General features: G+C 39.4%; 1 long non-coding RNA gene across 1 annotated transcript; it reads left to right on the top strand.

Annotated features, from left to right (window-relative positions):
- The first annotated feature begins 360 nt into the window (after positions 1–360).
- On the top strand, positions 361–1,734 carry LOC134791954 (uncharacterized). The gene is made up of 2 exons (XR_010144373.1): positions 361–736; positions 1,108–1,734. It is a non-coding gene; the product is annotated as an uncharacterized LOC134791954 (long non-coding RNA).
- The last annotated feature ends 12,625 nt before the right edge of the window (positions 1,735–14,359 follow it).

Genomic DNA, 14,359 nt, shown 5'->3' with positions numbered 1-14,359 from the left:
GTCGTCTTTAGCGGAAAGATACCGGTTTCGACAAAGGCGGCAAAATGTCGGTGAAAATGTATCTACGTATGTGGCGGAGTTGAAAAAGCTGTCCAAGCATTGTAAATTTGGCTCAGAGTTAAATGGAAATCTAAGGGATCAATTCATTTGTGGCTTAATCAGCGACTTAATTAGGCAACGGCTTTTTGCGGAGGACGACAACATAACCTTCGCAAATGCAGTCAAACTTGCAACATCATTGGAGGCAGCAGAGAGGGACGCGGCGTTAGTGGAGCAGGGAAAGGTAACGAGTTCGAGTGGGACGGGAGATGCGCAGGCCGTTATGTTTGCGAGTCGGGCGCGATCGGGTACATCTACATTCAATGGAGGACAATTGCGGGCGCCGGTAGTTACGCAACAGCGGCGAAATGCATATTTTAATGGCCGGCAGGAGAGGCACTGCGACGCCTGTGGCGCGCGCAGTCATAATTACGCGAATTGCAAGTTCCGGGACTATGTGTGCAGCAAGTGTCAGCGTACAGGCCATTTGCGGCGGGTGTGCCCGGACTGGGGCTCGGCACCGGGAACCGCGGGCCGTGGAGGAGCGCGGGCGCCGGCCCGGCGCGGAGGGGCAGCGGCGGCGACGCCGGCGCGGAGTGCCATGCATTTTGGGGTGGCCGATCACGAACCGAGTGAGGATTACGGCGGAGACATCGAGGAAGAATTACATCACCTATGTTTAAATAACTACCCGGCGGTGAGTTTACCAATATGTATAGACAATACAGTTATTAATATGGAAGTAGATACTGGTGCGGCAATGTCTTGCATCAGTAAGGCCACATATGACCGATATTTTTCCCATGTAAATATAGAAAGGGATAAAACTGTGTTCAATTATCTCACTGGCCCATCTATTAGGCCTTTAGGTATCATTCGACCCTTAGTGACCTACAATGAGTGCAGTAAACAATTGGAGTTGTACATTATTGAGGGTGGCTCGACTTCTTTGTTGGGCAGGCAGTGGTTGGTCGAACTAAACATAAATATACCTAAGTTAACGTGTAATTACGTAATAAATGAGGCTAACGGACAAGGTAAACAAGATATTGTGAAATTGCTCGACAGATATGAGGCGTTGTTCAGCGATGGACTGGGCCGGTACAAGGGCGGCAAGGCGACCTTGAGGGTGCGGGAGGGCGCAGCACCGGTGTTCCATCGCGCACGCCCGATGCCGTACGCGCTGCGCGAGCGCGTGGACGCCGAACTGGACGCCATGCTGAGCGCCGGCGTCATCGAACCCGTCGACTGCTCGGACTGGGCGTCACCACTGGTACCTATTAATAAGCCGGACGGCTCCCTTAGAATTTGTGCAGACTATAAAACTACCTTAAACCCGTATTTGTTGGTTGATCGGTATCCTCTCCCTAAAATAGAAGATGTTCTTGTAAATTTAAATGGCAATATGTACTTTAGTAAAATAGATCTTTCACAAGCGTACAACCAAATTGAACTGGACGAGTCTAAATGTTATACGGTTATTAACACCCACCGAGGGCTGTTTCAGTATAACAGACTGGTGTACGGCTTATCATCTAGTGTAGGAATATTTCAGCGTATTATGATAAATTTATTGGGTAATATACCTAATGTACAAATATTTTTAGACGATGTAATTATCGGGGGCAAAACTAAATCGGAACATCTACACGCTTTAGAAGCGGTTTTTCAGCGTTTACTTACTAACGGATTGAAGTTAAGGAAAAATAAATGCGTTTTTTTGGCTAAGGAAGTCACATACTTAGGGTATGTAGTTACTAGGGAGGGCATCAAACCGGATACAACAAAGATAAAGGCGATTCTGCAAATGTCTCAACCTCGTAACGTATCGGAGTTAAGGTCGTTCTTAGGGACGGTAAATTTTTTCGGAAGGTTTCTTAAAAATCTCAGTTTAATATTGTCACCACTTTATAAACTATTAAAAAAGGAGGCGGAGTGGCACTGGAGCAAGGAGTGCGGGGAATCTTTCGGGCAGGTAAAACAATTATTGTCGGGCGCTCAAGTATTAAGGCATTATGATCCGAGTAAACGATTGATAGCGACTTGTGACGCGTCGCCACGGGGGGTGGGGGCGGTTTTGACCCAAATTGGACCGGATGGCGAACGCCCGGTCGCGTACGCATCTCGTACCTTAAACAGCGCAGAGGCGAATTATTCGCAGATACACCGCGAAGCCTTAGGTATTATTTTTTGTGTAAAGAAATTCCACCAGTATCTTTACGGACGTCATTTCACATTGCGCACAGATCACAAACCACTAGTATCAATATTTGGGCCGAATACGGGTATACCGACAATGACAGCTAGCAGGATGCAGCGGTGGGCAATAATATTATCAGCTTATGATTACGAAATTGAATATGTGAATACGAAGGATAACTGTGCGGACGGGTTGTCTAGATTACCTAATGCCAATGAGACACGGAATAATTCTGGTGATGCTATTCCCGAGCAAACATATCTGCATTTCGCGCAAGACGCGTTGTTGTTAGATTATTATAAGATAAGGTACTATACTACGCGTGATCCAGTTTTGGCTAGAGTGTTAACTTTTATTCGCGATGGTTGGCCGGATAGTTGTGACTTTGATACATTGAAGCCATACTTTAACAGAAAGTCAGAATTATATGACGAGTTGGGTTGTGTCATGTGGGGGCACCGGGTAGTAATACCGGAGAAGTGCCGCGACAAGGTTTTAAGAATTCTGCATGAACCTCACATGGGTATAGTTAAGACCAAGGCGTTGGCCCGTAGCTATGTGTGGTGGCCGGGCCTCGACGAGGCGGTGGAGGCGGCGTGTCGTGAGTGCGAGCCGTGCGCCGCGGTGGCGAGCGCCCCGCCGCGACACCCGCCGCGCTGCTGGCCGTGGCCAACGCGAGCATGGACTCGGGTGCATGTAGATTTCTTGGGCCCTTTTCACGGGAAAACTTATTTAATAGTAGTGGACGCTATGTCAAAATGGGTCGAAGTATTCCAGGTTCCTAGCACGGCTGCCGTTTCAACCATTCAAAAATTAACCGAATTATGGGCTAGATGGGGAATACCTAAACAATTGATAAGCGATAACGGGCCGCCGTTTTCGAGTAAAGAATTTTCGCACTTTTTAGCCTTAGACGGGGTAGAACAGATTTTTACGGCTCCTTATCACCCTGCCTCTAACGGAGCGGCAGAAAATTCGGTTAAAGTAATAAAACAAGTTATAAAAAAAGCGGTAATAGAAAAAAACGACATTCTAAACGCTATCAACACATATTTAATTTACTATCGCAATACGGCGCACAGTTCCACAGGCGAGAGCCCCGCGATGCTCATGACAGGTAGGCAATTGCGAACGCGCTTAGATTTGTTAAAACCGGATGTAAGTTTGAAGGTAACTAAAAACCAACAGCGGCAAACTCGCTTGGCTGGAGGGTCGGAACGGAGGATCGAAATAGGAGAGGACGTTTGGTATCGTAAATATCTGAAGGGAGAAAAATGGCAACCGGGTAAGGTGTCCGGGGTTCTAGGTGACACGGATTATAACGTTACAGATGGTCAGGGTAACATTATTCACCGCCATATCGACCAATTAAAACGGAGAGCGAGGAGTTCTATAGTCTGTCCAAAAAGTAATGAGGAAAGTAGGGAAACAATGGCCACGAATGCATCCCCAAGCTTGCCACCGAAACCCAGGGCTGAGCCAACAACGCCGCGAGCGAGTACCAGTGGGCTCAGGAGCGAGTCGGCGGGACCTTCGACGCCGATGTTCGATGCTTCGCCGGCGCGAAGTATGGCGGAAGGGGAGGAAGAGGATATAGAATGCTATTCCACGCCCGGTAAGGATACGGGGAGTAGTGATGAGCATGTTGATCAGCCGACGACCCCCCTTGCACCGGCTCGGTCCCGGCCCCTTAGACAATGTAGATTGAAAAAAACATCATATAAAGTATAAACAGTAGGAATTTGTGTTGGTTAATTAAGTTTAATATTTAGAGTAAAATACTAATAGATTCATATTAATAAATAATAGATCAATAATTCCTATCGCTTAAGTGTGAAGCATCTACTTAATAGCATTATATAACGGAATTGAACTAAGTAGTGTAATTTAAGTAAATAGAAGCTTTGTTACAGTATGTGATATCCTTGTAGGATGTATGGTTTAGGATAAGATGTCATAGAACTCAACATTACTAGCATGTATTGGCAAGATTACGTTTACGAATAATTAATCCATTATGAATCGTACTTATTGAACAGAAGATCTATAGTTAAAACTCATAGCGATTGTTTATTGTTAGACAAACGGGTTCTCCCGTTAACACTGTGTACGCGTATACCTATGGTTATGTAATCTGCAGCATGCTACTACTGGATTTAATACCTCGTTTCCTTTATTGTAATTTTAGTAGGATTTAGGTTATATGAAAGACGTTTATGATGCTACTACTTAGTATTAATTAAGTGTGGAGAAGTGTGACGTATGTAGGTAGTGATAGATATAACTATTGACGTGTGTCAAATCCTGCGACAGTCCGGAATAACTCTCGAATAGTAAGCTGCCTATTATTGACCTATACCTATCCGCTCACCTAGTGCCTCCAGGATATTACAGTATCATTGTTAGTAATTTAGGCACGAATTTCTATAATAAGTCGTATAATATATACGCTTACGGAAAGAAAACATTTGAAATTAAGCTATTTACTTTATTGTTTTTTATTCCAAATCATCTTCAATTACTTATTGCACCTAAACATTCAATTTTTTTACTAAAGAAAAAATAATTGATATCTTATAGGTATTGCACATTCAAATTAATAATGTGCCATATAAGATCTTTATTATTTTTAGCCTATTTCATCAGGTAAATAAATACCTCATAAAATTATAATTTGATATTTAAAATGTAAAGATCCTCACCACGATAAAGTCGCACCCTGTATAAGTAACATCGTTAAGTAAGCATGTTTTGTCTCCCTCAACATCAAACGACAGGAAAGCCATTGTGAAGTTTCAGGCTTTATGAAGTGTAACGATCTGAAGCTACCTTTACTTGACAAATTAATGGTTAAATTCAATTTTCAGTTATAAGCCAGGGGCCCATTTGACTCAATATGACGTGGCTACAAATTATAAGTACCTATACTATATTTGTAATTGGTGACGTACCGGTTGAGCAGTTACTATTAGAAGTCGTCATGTCGTCCTTTTTTTCAGTTTTAAAGTATTCGATAATATCCCTACCTTTCTACGCAGCTTCCTAGCTGGAGGTCCTAGGTTATTATCACGGTATGGGTATTTATTTAACTATGTTTGTCGCGAATGTTTGTTGTGTAGGTTAGTATGTAGTATGTGTAGGGCAGTGTGAGTCTCAGAATACTTAATAAAAAAAAAATACAAACAACTAAAAGAGAATATATTATAATAGACTCTAAACATGTTTTTATTAAGAAAATTTATTACTGATTTCAATCACAATATGAAACATAATATTATAAAAAATACATATTCTCCTAAAATATATTTTATTTTTTCTTCAAAATGTCAGCGACAATACCTACGTGTTTGTGCATTTACAATATTCCCGTACAAATGACCAATATCAGAAACCTTTTTAACATGCGTTTAAAGCCTCAAACAGACCAAATCAACCGTTTATTTGTGCGAAGTCGGTCGGCCGTGGCGGATCCGAGGATTGTGGGATTTGCGCGGATTTTTGTGTGCGGCGTTCGAATTGCTTTTTAAACGGTAGGTGTTAATGTGGATGCAGTTTTTTTCTACTGCGTGTGTCAACGTACTTATAGGTACAGTCAATAGTATATAGTCCTCCTCATCGATTTCGATGACGGCGACCTCAGCAATTACGGATAACGCCTATTATGGGCCCAAATGTGGCTGGTCAGGCCGAACTTGGTCTTAAGGCCCACTGATTAACAGTCCGCCGGATGGTATCTGCCTGTCAGTTGTTTCGGAACTGTCAACTTTTTGTTCTAACTGACAGGCCGATTCCGTCCGGCGGACTGTTAATCAGTGGGCTCCTTAAATACCTACTCTTCTGCAGGTGTTACAATAGAGTTGGCCAGACGCCTTATACGTGTGTCCCACTGCTGGGCAAAGGCCTCCCCTCTTTCCCGTCATTTGGTCCTGTCCGATGTATAATAGTATGAATAGTATTTAGCGTATGAAAATTCCTCTTTGGCTTTCACATAATTTGATCCAGCAAACAGGTAGGCAAAGCGGTTGCAATCATCATTGGCTAGTTCCAAATAGCCTCAATTTATAATACGAGTAGGTATCGACCGTATTTTAGCGGCCCGATTCTGGTTTAAATAGTATGACTGCTAAGTGCTAACTGATATTTTTCCAATACCATTCAAATATCGATATCGGTTTGATGTATAAATTTCATTCGATAGCATGACGAGCGTTCGCATTTGCGTTGTCTAATTTTGTATGGGATTTTGAAGAAAGCGCGAAGCGGGTCGTTTTGGCAACTCATTCCATACAAAATGATACTTAACGCAAACGCGTAAGTACGCCACGTCACTTTAATTTACAAAATGGGTACTGGTGCACGTTCGAATTGGCCTGTAAAAAAAATTAATGGAAATGTCACGTGACTTTTCGACAGTCGTGGACATAAATATGTATACATTTTTTCACCTTATTTCAATGGGTTAAGGTGAAGAAATGTATACATATTTATGTCCTCGACTGTACATTTTTTCTGTTCGTTGGGCGTTTGTCGATCTACGATTGTCATTTTAGCTCCGTAGGGAAATTACTCAAAATAGAATCCAAACCATATCAAATTATTACTTCAGAATCGGCTTCAAGCGTCCATTGGCGTTGAAATCAAATAGTGAACAAACAGTCTCATTTCCACTGTACATTTGTTTGCCATCAAATTTACATCTGTTGCGTGAATTCGATCCCTAGTTAATTTCACGGGCTCATTGCAAACATGACGTCAACACTATCCCTTTATTACTAGAAGGTCATAAGAACCTGTGACGTTTCATGCAAATGCCTTACAACGAATGGAGCTCCGTGATTACGTACCTAATATAGTTTCTGCCCGCAATTTCGTCTGCGTAGAATGAATAAAATAGAATTGTCCTTCCCCTGGACTACATGATATTTTGGTGTTTCAGTCGAAAAATGACACAGTTATGGCTAGTGGGTCCGTGAACTAAAAATATACTTCGTCAGGACATTATCACAGCGGACTTGTAATGGTCTTAAGTGCCATAAACCCTACGGAAACTTCAGTTCTTTATTATAAATTATTATAAAAATTTCCATTATTTTGACCATTTTCTAAAAATTATTCACGGTTAGTTTCACTAGACTTATATCGACCGGGATATGAACGAGTGAGGGTAGACCGAGCGCGGTCTACACAACCTTGACACCCACCCGCTATCATCAGTTACCCGTGAACAAGATGCATGTAACTGCATCGAAATGTCGGGAGCTCGAAAACAATACAAAAGCTAATCACGGTTCATATCCCGGTCGATATAAGTCATTTTCAAAAAAGAACTAAACGACAGAAATTATCTATATACTATAAATACCAAACCTCAGACAATTGGTTAAGAAATGCAGAGAAAATCCGGACATTTTACCCAAGCTGAACTGAGCTTTACCTTCGCTAACAATCGGTCAATGACTATTAATTAGTGCTCAGTTACACTTTTAAACATAATTGTAGTTTTATTTTTAATTATTATCATCAATACAGCCAGACTTATACGTAATAAAAAAGTACCTATCGATATCGAATGCAACTAATGCAATTATATTTAATGAGTTGATAACAAAAACAAAGCACTAGCAGTTGAACAGTGAACTTATAACAGCTAATACAATTAATAAATCAATCAACAATAAAGTAAGCGAGAATAAATTACAATATTTATAACATTCATAGCAAAAAGTGAATATGTACTCGGATGAGAATAGAACTAGAGGTAAAGATAATACTGTAAATATTCTCTCAGTGAGTGTCAATCAAACACTATTTAACAACAGTGATGAATTAACTACAGAATTTGACGTTTACGACGAAGAAGATTTTACAAATAGTGATGAATTTTTTAAAGTATTTACCAATGCAATTGATTTATTTTGGTATGCTGTTCTTATTTCATCTATCGTGACAATAATCTTTGGTGCTGCTTCTTGGACTTTTATAACGAAATGGAGACAGTTCAGAAACTTCGTGTTTCTCAATATCAGCTGTGCTAACGTTATTAATTGTTTAGATTCGTATATATTGCATGCATGTCAATACGGTACTTTATGGTATACATTTTCTATTAATATTTTCTATTGGTCCATCTATTCTTTACTCTTCTGGCAATTAGTTGCTTCTGCCACATTTTATTTTGATGTTGTTAAGATATTTAACTTACCTAATGAACATATATATTTAAAGGCGTTAATTTTTGCTTGGGGAACGCCAGGATCTATAATTTTGTCGCAGAATTTGTGTGAATTTTCCTCTGAGATACACCTCATTACATTTATTGTTGTCAATGTAGTAAACATAGGATTATATTTAAGAGTTTTATTTGTATTATTCTTTAGAATAAATGTAAGAAGTAACTTTAATGTGTGGAAGAAGATTTCTGTCGCAACATTTATTGTTTTAATGAGTGGTTGTACGTCAATGCTAAACTTATTGCTTTCCCAAATGGAGATTATAAACGGGGACATTTCAGGATTTCTAGACTTTTTTCAGCTTTTTGTAATAAATATATTGTTTCTGATGATGAAGTCGCATCGGGTTTTGTGGAGGGAATATATAGAACGTAAACGGCTCAGAAATAGCTTTTCAATATCAATCTGAAATTAAAATTTCCAACATGAGTATTAGTTATAAAGAAATACGTTGAGAACTATCTTTCTTTTAAGTCATAGACACAAAATATAAACAAAGGTATAAGAGTGTATGATATAAATATCATACATACATTAATTTGAATAAAATATATATCCTAATGACTAAAATAAATAACAAGGTGTGCGTGTGGCCATAAAATGCGCGAGTTATGGCCTTCGCTTGTGCGTCAGCATCAGCGTTTAATGCGTATTAATACCTGGAGGGGTAAAGTGCAGTTTTGTGTACATTCTAAATGGAACTATGGGTCGTGCTCTTCAATTTGAAAAAGTTTTGTAAAGTGTAGTGTTTCATAGGAAAATTTGTGTTTTGGATAAAATATTAGATGCAGTTAAGCCAAAATGTGTCAACCCACATTCAATTTTCAATATTTCAACTCAAAAATTGATGTTTATAGTCGACATTTTATTGCAAAATTAATGCTGGTTGACACATTTTTGCTAAACATCATCCAAATATTAATACAGATTTCGTACCTCTAAAAAGTTTTTCTGTGTTTCAATGTTTGTACCTATGTTTCTGTTAAAATTCTTTACGTTTTCTTGTTTTTTTTTGTCCCCAAAAATGTGACGGAGTGGAGTTTTTTGGATGGGGAGAAATTTAGTTATTAATATGTCACAAAAAATTATAATCTACAGCTAGAAAGACATGCAATAGGACTCCACTTTTTTATTTCTTTGATTAAAGACAAAAATAGAAGCTTGACAGAGTGTTTAGAAACAAGACAACGAAAAGAATTCGGATCCTTCTACCAAGTGTGTGGTTCATTTAATATCTTACCATAACGAATGTATTTATGTAGATTCCTTTGTTTATAAAACGTGAATTCTTTATGGAACGTTTAGTGAAAAACGATAAGGTATGTGATATAATATTAATGATATTATTCTACATGACATTACATTAAAGCTCTCTATATATAGCTATATAAGCGCTATAACTCACTCATTCATATCATAGTGGAATAAATAGTTTGATGGCGAACATTTCTGTAAATAGGTAGAATAGACTTTTTTTTTAGTAATGAAGTGTAAACTTTACCTTACAATATAAAGTAACAACAAAACATCACAATGTTTCCATTTACATCCTAATTGGTTCCAATATACGAGCTGAAAAGGACAAAGCGACAAAATATAAGCTTTAACCAGTGACTAGCATATTATAAGGACTGTAAAAACTTCATACGAATTTGCATCTTCATCATTGTTACATGTAGATGGCGCTATGTTAGCGAAGTCTCAGTCTCAAATATGTATTTTGTGAAACGTTACATTTATAAAAACTTACTTAATATATGTTATGATTCATAACATATATTAAGTTATGGTAGCATTCTGAATTTTAAATTCTGGTATTGTTTACTTACAGCTCAGCCTTACAGATATAATGTAAGTACTTATACGTGGCACGCGACTATATGCGAAAATTGTCAGTCTTTACATTTAACGAATCTCTTCTTTTATGTAAACAAATTTATAAGATCCGACGTGTTTATATCTGGAATATAATTAGGACAAAGATTATTATGTGAACACCTTTGGCTCGCGACGGACGTTGAAGGAGGTATCCGGTATAAGCACAATTTATGACAACAGATATTAGTTTATTTTGCGAAGGATTATTGTCTTATTTGTGATGTGAGCGAGTAAATATAGAGTGTTTATGGAAATGAATGTTTGTTTGAAATAGGTTTGTTATGTGACTTCACGAAATAAAATGGTGGTATTTTATAGTTTGTATCAGCAAAAAGAATAGATGGTATAGAGGGGTCCTGTCATTGTAAATTTTGTAGTCACTGTAAATTTACTGCCATCTATCGACACACGACTAAAACTCAAAATGAAAACGTATAAAGTTATCAAAACATGTATATATATGGATAAATGATTTTATTATTTTTATATCATTTTGATCCATGTTCACAAACGGTGTCGTCACGCCATCTAGCCGAGGATAGGCTAAAGGTGTGTGCGCCATCTATTCGAGAATGACTTTTGCTTCAATTCCGAGGCACGTTTTTTCCTTAGACTTTATTTGTCTTATACGAAGTTACATATGTCTTTGGTATCAGCAATAGGGAATATTACGCGAAACTCTGCGTAGGAGGCGCCACTACCACTATCTGTCACAATCTGTGGGTCTATCGCGAAACAAGAAAATCTTAATTTCGTTATCTAACCTCTCTATCACTCTTACATATACGAGCGATAAAGAGGCAGATAACTAAATTTCAATTTTCGCGTTTCCCGGTAGGCCCTTGTTAACAAACCGCTTTGATGCATCAATGTCATATTTTATTGTCTGTGAAAACTTGTCAAAAAAACAGTTTAAGGCACAGTGTGTATAAGTTACTCTTTGGTTTACTAGAGGAGCTAGTGCTGCACTCTGGCGGCAGAACATTGCAGTAATACCCCCTATTCAGCAGTTCCACTTCACAATATGCCACAAACATGTATATTTTTTTTCTTTTATGGCTTAAAAGTCAAATCACCTAATCGAAGAAGACAAATCGCCTGACAGTAATCAATAACCGTCGCCCATGGATATCTGCAATATCAGGGGTGTTGCAAGTATGTTGCTGGCATTTGAGATGGGAGTACGTTATTTTTCTGAAGGTTTAAAAGTCGTATAAATTCGAAAATACCGCCGGCGAAAATACGAGGCAGGAAGTTTCTGAAGAAACACACAGTTAAGGACTGCTTATCATCCAAATGGAAAAGGTGGAAACAAACCTGCGGGCTCAGCACGGTTCCATTTTTATCGACTATCACTATGCGCGTCCCTTTCGCACTTACATACTTGTTAGAACGTGACAGGCATGGTGACAAGGGATAAAAACGCGACCGTGCTAAGCCGCCTGGTCACTTTTGCTTATATAGTATATGACATTTATTTCAGTTTATAATTTATATAGTAGTGATGTTTCTACTTGAAATAAAAAAAAAAATTAGGCAAGTGCGAGTCGGACTCGCGCACGAAGGGTTCCGTACCATATAAAAAAAAACAAAAAAAAAGCAAAAAAAAAACGGTCACCCATCCAAGTACTGACCACTCCCGACGTTGCTTAACTTTGGTCAAAAATCACGTTTGTTGTATGGGAGCCCCATTTAAATCTTTATTTTATTCAGTTTTTAGTATTTGTTGTTATAGCGGCAACAGAAATACATCATCTGTGAAAATTTCAACTGTCTAGCTATCACGGTTCGTGAGATACAGCCTGGTGACAGACGGACGGACGGACGGACGGACAGCGAAGTCTTAGTAATAGGGTCCCGTTTTACCCTTTGGGTACGGAACCCTAAAAACAAATTCAGACCAAGAAAAGTCTGCAGCGGATTTGATAGGCCACGCAGTGCACGTGTTATTTTAAAGTAGGTTCTGATCAAACCGTCTAGCATGAGTTACGTTCTCGCGCGCGAGTCCATAATTCCATACTTGTAGTCGCGCAACTCATGCTAGACGATCTGGTAGCAATAGGACAAAATATATCAATTTGTTGTTTGTTGTTAACGAATCAAGTTGAGTCAAACTTCAAATAGGTGACTAAGTAAAAATTACTTTAATGAATCACATATAAGGTAAATGTACTAGTGCTCGACATGCTAATGCCCAATAGATGACACCCTGCTGTCACCTCTATTGACAATGACTTAAATTTCAAGATGACATGTACTGGGACCGCGTCGAGCACCACACTGAAAAAAAAACCTGGTACTGGTAACCAGAATCTGGTTAGCTGTACTATATTGTCTTGTTGTATATGTGACGACAGGACACTTTGTAAACATAACCAGACCATTCTTGTTAAATTAAATTTGTTAATTCTATGAAGTGTATAGTAGTGGGTATAAGACTTTTAGTAAACCCAACTAGCCGGTCTGTTAATGGTTACTAAATAATACAGTAACATATACGTTCCTGTCCTGTTGTTATAACAAGGTATTCAGTATATGTAACTGAACGATTTGTGCGGTGTACTGGTTTTATATTGTTCACGTTACCAGAACGCACTGTGCTAATGGGGCTTCTAAGCGAGCCATATGTTCACTGCAATATGTGGCCGGCAACTATTGGTGTCCTCTTACTCACATGTTAGAGAGGGACACTAATAGTTGCCGGCCACATATTGCAGTGAACATATGGCCCGTTTAGAAGTCCCTTCAGCACAGTGGGTTCTGGTTACGTGAACAATATATAACCAGTACACTGCTCTTCTAGTAAATACAGACAAGTTTTACACACTTATTTTTTTTTATTTTATTGATCAAATAAGTAACACAGCATTACAGTAAAACCAAGGCACTGTGACACTACAAAAGAAAAAAACATTTTGTCTCCACAAAGAAAACAATAGACACAAAAATGACATACAAATTAAACATTGGATTTGGGCGACGACGTAACAGCGTGGCTCCGTAGCGTCGTCTGACTCGGCGTAGGATTCGGCAGGTTGCCCCGGAACCGCCGAAACACCACACCCTTCGGCCAGAAGTCCGCGCTTGCGATGGTGTCCTGCAGAGGCCGCGGACGCGCACTACAAATGAACTGAAGTGCACATAGTGACGCGACTGTAGCTGGTGCACCCTCAGCGTGTAGCCAGTCTTCCGGCGGACGTACTCCACCACCTCGTCGGCCCCGGCGGAGTAATGCAGGCGAGACACGTAGAGCACCTTACTCGGTGTCGCAACTCGTAGGCCAGAATTAACCGGCTCCGCAGTGCCACACAGAGTTTTACGAGGCGCCCTGCGCGCCTTGCGTTTCCTTTCCACCAGTTTGAATCCCTCCTTGTCCACATCGGTGCGGGAGGACTTTTCCTTAATCGGAGCCCGCACATTTCACTGTGTCAGCAACACGCAAACGACACGCACTTATACTATACACTTGTACTAGTTTACAATAAAATTATGGACAGGATCTACGTAAATAAAACATCGACCGGCCGGAACGTAAGACGCTGGCGTAATGGCTGCCGTTCTGTGAATTGCGCAATTCCTTTCTCCACCCCCCGCCACCCGCGCATACACCGTGGTGTTGGCGCAACTGTTTGATTCGTTCAGACTACAATGCATTATAGTAACCACAACATAATAACTTGTAACGTGTACACTCGTATCTTTATTTTTACATATCAATAGTTAGTGTTACGATGCATATATTAAACGAGACAAACGTTTAATATTTACAACACTTGCATCTTTACATATACAACGAAATTGTAAGCAGTACTAAATTGCATTTAACTAGAATTAAACAGTGATGTTTAAAAAACAAGTTTTACACGATACAACATTTTTTGTTACTACCGGATTTTAGTAGGTATAACTATATTTTTAATTACTATACGTTCTGGTAGTATTGTAGAAAATTATTTTTTTCGGTGCAGTACGTTTACCTTATTGTGATTTATTATACAAGGAACCTGTTAAT

Source organism: Cydia splendana, chromosome 7 (genome assembly GCF_910591565.1).
Source record: "Cydia splendana chromosome 7, ilCydSple1.2, whole genome shotgun sequence".
Lineage (NCBI taxonomy): Eukaryota > Metazoa > Arthropoda > Insecta > Lepidoptera > Tortricidae > Cydia > Cydia splendana.
Note: the sequence above shows the minus strand (reverse complement) of the source record. Positions and strands in the feature narration are given on the sequence as shown.